The sequence below is a fragment of the Culex pipiens genome, chromosome 3 (genome assembly GCF_016801865.2).
Source record: "Culex pipiens pallens isolate TS chromosome 3, TS_CPP_V2, whole genome shotgun sequence".
NCBI classification, from domain to species: Eukaryota; Metazoa; Arthropoda; class Insecta; order Diptera; family Culicidae; genus Culex; species Culex pipiens.
This window is the reverse complement of record NC_068939.1, coordinates 178,189,705-178,196,603: the sequence shown is the minus strand read 5'-3', so window position 1 is coordinate 178,196,603 and position 6,899 is coordinate 178,189,705. Positions and strand designations below refer to the sequence as shown.

General features: G+C 30.4%; 1 protein-coding gene across 2 annotated transcripts in view; it reads right to left on the bottom strand.

Moving 5' to 3' along the window:
• The window catches only part of LOC120432344 (dipeptidase 1), a 437,109-nt gene that overhangs the window by 139,518 nt on the left and 290,692 nt on the right, over positions 1–6,899 (bottom strand). The gene's annotated exons all lie outside the window — the stretch shown is intronic.

The window sequence follows — 6,899 nt, the reverse complement described above, 5'->3', positions numbered from 1 at the left end:
GCGTTTTAGGTTGTTTTAAGTTGATTTGACTTCTATTTTCATTAAAATTTTGAAGATTCTTGAAATTTTTTTGCCCTTTGATTTTTTTGGACCAGTTTTGAAGGGAGGGGGGGGGGTGACATAAATTTTGAAAAATATTTGCAACGGCCTAAGTACATGTTTTAAATTTTTTTAAATTTTAAAATTTTATTGTTCCAAAAATTTAGATTTTTGAAGAAAAAAATGGGTAAACTCACACAGCAGTTGTCCCGATCCCTCTTCGATTTTCGTGAAACTTTGCTAAATGGGGTAATTTTGGTCTCTGATCACGAATTCATATTTCTTTATTCGATATCTCGTGACAGTGAGGTGGTACGACCCTTCATTTTTCTAGATTTTTCTAATACACGTTTTTCAGTGATTTGTAGCTCGAAACCATGAAGAGATAGAAACTTAGGTTCAAAGTAACTTTTGTGTGAAATTGGACACCCAATTTGATGGTAAACTTCAAATAAATGGAGAAACGAAACCCACAGAAAGCCAAACTGCAACATATGCTTCTACCAGAAAGTCAGCTCTTAATTATTCAAATGAGCTAGCGTTAGAGTAAACTGGTACCCGTTTAGTCATTTAGAGCAATTTAACGCCTTGTACCACGATGACGACGACTCCGCTAGCAATGTTCTGTTCTGCCTTGGTTCTGCCACCAAATTTAATTGTTGAATTAAATTTCATTTCGAGAACGTCCCCCGAAAAAACAACTGTTGACAACGAACGAGCGCTCCGGAACTGGTAGCTGCCTGCATGCAAAACAAGTTCTTGGTGTTCTTCAAAATCCTGCTTGGCTTCAGAAATGTGACTTGGTTGCCGCCAAGGGTAGGATCATTTTTGGGACTGCTACAGCGAATCAAAATTGTTAATATTTTTTTAGAACGATGACGATGACTTGCCAAAACATTGAATTTTTCATTTAAAAATAGGTCAAAATTACATGTCGCTACTCTTGCTTCTCGAAACGAAACAACATTGCAGCCAGCGATCTACCCTACATGATGCAAGAACAAGCTATTTTTTGAATAATGGAAAAATTAAACGAAAACGCTCCATTTTGAGACAGAGACCCGAAATGCAGCAGCTCCCGCTGCAAGCTTCGTCATTAGGGAGGGAAAATTAAATTTCCCCATTAGCTGTTAGCTGCGCGGTTGAGCTCGTTGTTGCCGCTTCAATGGAGACGACTTGCATTGTTGGCATAAGCTTCTCGGTTGACACTGAAATCTTATTATGATGTTGCCGCGGTTGACATAATAAGGGCCTGTAGCATGCTGAATTAATGCTAAATAGAGAGGAAAAAAGCAAACTGCATGAGCGAGAAATATAATTTAATTCTTTTTAAACCTTGAGCTTTCAAGGTCTGCATAAAATCCCACCCCCTTTGATCCCTCTCAGGAGAGTGAATTTTCATGTTGTGGAATGGTGAGACAACAAAATTGTAATAAAAAAATATGCATAAAGATGGACTTTCCCAGTTTGTTTCCAAACTCGTTATTGTCCACGGGGTGAAAAATTTGCATACAAGAAAATTCTTTAAACGTTCCTGAAGAGCATGCCACTAACATTTTTGGGGCGCTCTAACTAATCCCACTTGACACTGCAAAATTGCTGACAGTATGTGAGTTTGTGTGTTTGGCTCTTGTTGTATCAACTGGAAGAATGTTTGGGAACGCAAATGTACCTTAAACTAAAAAAAAAGAAAGAATTTTGACATGATTGAGACTCTGGCAAAGCTCCAGAGAAGAGCTAACTCCAACATTGTGTATATCGCTTTATTTAAATGACTTGTCCCATATGCACTGACATTCACCCATTTTGTGGGTTACATTAATATTTATTAAAACATGTTTTTTTTGCTTCATGCTTTATTCTTTTATGAAATATTTGAAAGGTTTGTTGTGTAGGTTGGTGATAGAACTTGAGAAAACTGGTAGCAAATGTGTTTTGATTTTTAAGAAAAAAAAATTGAGAATTTTTAGGATTTTTAAAGAATTTTTGAGAAAAAAAAATAAAGATAACTTAAAAAAAAAATTTAAGTGAGAAATTTTAATATTTTTTTCACAATATTCAAGAAATTTAAGAAATTCAAGAAAATCAAGAGACTCAAGAAATACAAGAAATTCAAGAAATTTAAGAAATTTCAGAAATTCAAGAAATTCAAGAAATTCAAGAAATTCAAGTAATTCAAGAAATTCAAGAAATTCAAGAAATTTAAGAAATTTAAGAAATTTAAGAAATTCAAGAAATTCAAGAAATTCAAGAAATTCAAGAAATTCAAGAAATTCAAGAAATTCAAGAAATTCAAGAAATTCAAGAAGTTCAAGAAATTCAAGAAATTCAAGGAATTCAAAAACTCAAAAATTCAAGAAATTCAAGAAATTTAAGAAATTCAAGAAATTCAAAAAATTCAAGAAATTCAAGAAATTCAAGAAATTCAAGAAATTCAAAAACTCAAGAAATTCAAGCAATTCAAGAAATTCAAAAAATTCAAAAAATTCAAGAAATTCAAGAAATTCAAGAAATTCACGAAATTCAAGAAATTCAAGAAATTCAAGAAATTCAAGAAATTCAAGAAATTCAAGAAATTCAAGAAATTCAAAAAATTCAAGAAATTCAAGAAATTCAAGAAATTCAAGAAATTCAAGAAATTCAAGAAATTCAAAAAATTCAAGAAATTCAAGAAGTTCTAGAAATTCAAGAAATTCAAGAAATTCAAGTTATTCAAGAAATTCAAGAAATTCAAGAAATTCAAGAAATTTAAGAAATTCAAGAAATTCAAGAAATTCAAGAAATTCAAGAAATTCAAGAAATTCAAGAAATTCAAGAAATTCAAGGAATTCAAAAACTCAAAAATTCAAGAAATTTAAGAAATTTAAGAAATTCAAGAAATTCAAAAAATTCAAAAAATTCAAGAAATTCAAGAAATTCAAGAAATTCAAGAAATTCAAGAAATTCAAGAAATTCAAGAAATTCAAGAAATTCAAGAAATTCAAGAAATTCAAGAAATTCAAGAAATTCAAGAAATTCAAGAAATTCAAGAAATTCAAGAAATTCAAGAATTTCAAGAAATTCAAGAAATTCAAGAAATTCAAGAAATTAAGAAATTCAAGAAATTCAAGAAATTCAAGAAATTCAAGAAATTCAAGAAATTCAAGAAATTCCAGAAATTCAAGAAATTCAAGAAATTCACGAAATTCAAGAAATTCAAGAAATTCAAGAAATTCAAGAAATTCAAGAAATTCAAGAAATTCAAGAAATTCAAGAAATTCTAGAAATTCAAGAAAATCAAGAAATTCAAGAAATTCAAGAAATTCAAGAAATTCAAGAAATTCCAGAAATTCAGAAATTCAAGAAATTTAAAAACATTGATGTTTGCTACTTTTTATGTGTTGGTTTTTGAATGTTGGTTGTTGATTGTTTTGAGTTAGATTTTTTATCGAAATTTGCCAGCTTTAGTCTCCCGGAAATCGATGAATGTGAAGGGATTCATATTAATGAAATCAACTCAATTTTTTTCCTTCAAAAAAAAAAAAAAGATCAATCAGAAGGATACCAAACTTGATGCCTGACCAGGTCCGCTAACTTCAAAAAGATTTCCAAATATTTTCTAATTGATTTCCCAACTTCCAAGCTTCACTTAGTAACAAAACTTTTCTCTCTTCCATCCAACTCGAGAGGGTTGGCCAGAGCCATTTCATCAAGAAGCAGCAGCAGCTCTTCCTTCTCGGAAGGATGCAGCAGCACCGGCAGCTCTCGGCGGAAAAACTTGTTATTTTCCCTGGCAATAACTTTCAACTGGCGGGCGCGCTCTCATCGCTCTTGGCGCGCGGGCGGAAAAATGAGAAAACACTTTAATGCATAATGTATGACGATGAAAATGAATGTCTCAAACTAGTTGGAATAAATTTTCCAACCCCCACCGGGTGGGTTGGTGCGTGGGGTAATTGGAGGAGGGTGGGAGGGGTAACGAGCTCAGCTCAACGAGATGGCTTAACCAAAGTTTGCTAGGGGTGTGCGTGATAGCTCAAGGGAAAAGCTTTAGCTATAAAGCATTTGATGACAGGGGTGGAAAATTTGTTTTATTTATTTCTGGTTATCATTTCTTTGAGCTCAGAAGATTAAAACAGATTTAAATATGGCAAAAATCTTAAAAATAAAATTTATTTAATTATTTTTAAATTATTCAAAACGTGGTTTAACCAACCCTGAAACTACAGTGTCACTCAGGATCAGTTTACGCTGCTGCTGCTGCATGTTTCGCCGAGTAAGCGCTAGAATCAAGAGAAAAGTGCACCTTTTTTGGAGTTGACATCGCCCCACCCCGGGGCTGCTCGCAAGTACAAACCCTTATAAACTTTTCAAACGCTCACTCGCGCAGTGTGTCGTTCGCTGTTTTGAAGGTTTCCGTTTTCAGCGCGGATCAGAGAGTCCGTGGAACTCCGTATGAGCAAAGGCAAGAGTAATTGGATTTAAAATTGAAATGACTTGCTAAACGAAAGCTGGACTAATCTGGGAGCTTTCGAGGGAGGGAAAGCGTACTAGAACTTGACTAGATTTGAAGGGAGATAGAGAGAGTACCTTCAGCACACTTCAAAACCTGGTGCAGTACATTTACATCTGGTAATCTGATTTGTGCTTCGTTTGAGCAAATGGCATAAATTTTCGACTACGATCTTGATGGATGAGCTCTTAAGGGGTTGTCGGGAACAGGACGCTCTAAAGTGAAGAACAGTAATGTAAATTTGACGAAATCCACTTTTGATTCTATTCTTTACATGACAACTATTCTTTACAAGATACTTCAGAAAATTTGTTTTTTTTTTTCGAAAGAATTGACAAATTGACAAATTGACAAATTGACAAATTGACAAATTGACAAATTGACAAATTGACAAATTGACAAATTGACAAATTGACAAATTGACAAATTGACAAATTGACAAATTGACAAATTGACAAATTGACAAATTGGAAATTTACCACCATCTCGTTTGATGTTTTAAAAATTAAAACATATAAAAAGCTCTTTCCCAAGGCACGTCCTCGTCATCGTTCCACGTGATTGAGCTTCTTCGTCCAGTGTGTGTGTGTGTGTGTCCTATCGTGTCGTGTCGTGCCATGTCTGGAGGGAAATGAATCCGGAAAACCCCCAGTACGAGATGCGCGGCAGATTTTAAAAGCGAGCGAATGAGAAATTTCGGAAATATTTCATTTTTATTGCCTCCACGCTCCGCGCACAAATGTATGCATGGCTTTTTTCGGCTTTCTTTTCCGTTCTCACTCTCTCTCTCTCCAGAGGAGCATTTTTTATGATTTTCCCCCGGTCTCCAAACACAGTCACAGCCCAAGAGCACAGATTGCTGGAATGACGACACACCAACACACATTTGCACACTTTTGAGCCCGGGTTTCGGAGCTTTCCACTTTTATTGTTATTAAACCTATGGGCATAAATAAATTACGAACTAATAAATTATTCGAGCGTGAAGAGTGATTTTTGGTCGCTTTTCGCCTCGGTGACCGAGAGCTTTATTTTGCCTGATGGAGAGAAGGTTTAAAAAGTAAGTTCAAAAACTTTGAATTTGAATAATGTTAATTTTAAGAAATTTTAAGAAATTTTAAGAAATTTTAAGAAATTTTAAGAAATTTTAGGAAATTTCAAGAAATTTTAAGAAATTTTATGAAATTTTAAGAAATTTTAAGGAATTTTAAGAAATTTTGAGAAATTTTAAGAAATTTTAAGAAATTTTAAGAAATTTTAAGAAATTTTAAGAAATTTTAAGAAATTTTAAGAAATTTTAAGAAATTTTAAGAAATTTTAAGAAATTTTAAGAAATTTTAAGAAATTTTAAGAAATTTTAAGAAATTTTAAGAAATTTTAAGAAATTTTAAGAAATTTTAAGAAATTTTAAGAAATTTTAAGAAATTTTAAGAAATTTTAAGAAATTTTAAGAAATTTTAAGAAATTTTAAGAAATTTTAAGAAATTTTAAGAAATTTTAAGAAATTTTAAGAAATTTTAAGAAATTTTAAGAAATTTTAAGAAATTTTAAGAAATTTTAAGAAATTTTAAGAAATTTTAAGAAATTTTAAGAAATTTTAAGAAATTTTAAGAAATTTTAAGAAATTTTAAGAAATTTTAAGAAATTTTAAGAAATTTTAAGAAATTTTAAGAAATTTTAAGAAATTTTAAGAAATTTTAAGAAGTTTTAAGAAATTTTAAGAAACTTTAAAAAATAAAAAAAAAATAGGAAATTTTAAGAAATTTTAAAAAAAAAATTAAGAAATTTTGAGAAATTTAAAAAAAATTAAAGAAATTTTAAGGTATTTAAAAAAAATTAAGAAATTTTAAGAAATTTTAAAGCAGTTAAAAAAAAAAAAAGTTTTTTCTGCTCTTGCTTAACCGACTGAAACTGAATTTATTTCATCCAATTGATTATTTTTGAATTTATTTGTAGTTGTAAGGATCTCCAAAACTCTGCATTCTGTTATTAGTTAAGCAAATTGAATTCTGATTAGTACAACAAATAAACATGAATTGAATTGAATTGAATTGAATTAAGAAATTTTTACGAAATTTTACGAAATTTTATGAAAAATTTCATAATTTTACGGAATTTAAAGAAATTTTAAGAATTATTCAGAAATTTTAAGAAGAATTTGAAATATTTAGAGATTTGAGTAACTGTTAAGAAATTTAAAGAAATTTAAGAAATTTAAAGAAATTTAAAGAACTTTTATGATATTTAAAGAAATTTAAAGAAATTTAAAGAAATTTAAAAAAAATTAATGGGTGTTAAGAAATTTAAAAAAAAATAAGAAACTTTAAGATATTTTAAAAAATCTTAAGAAATTATAAAAAAAAATTGA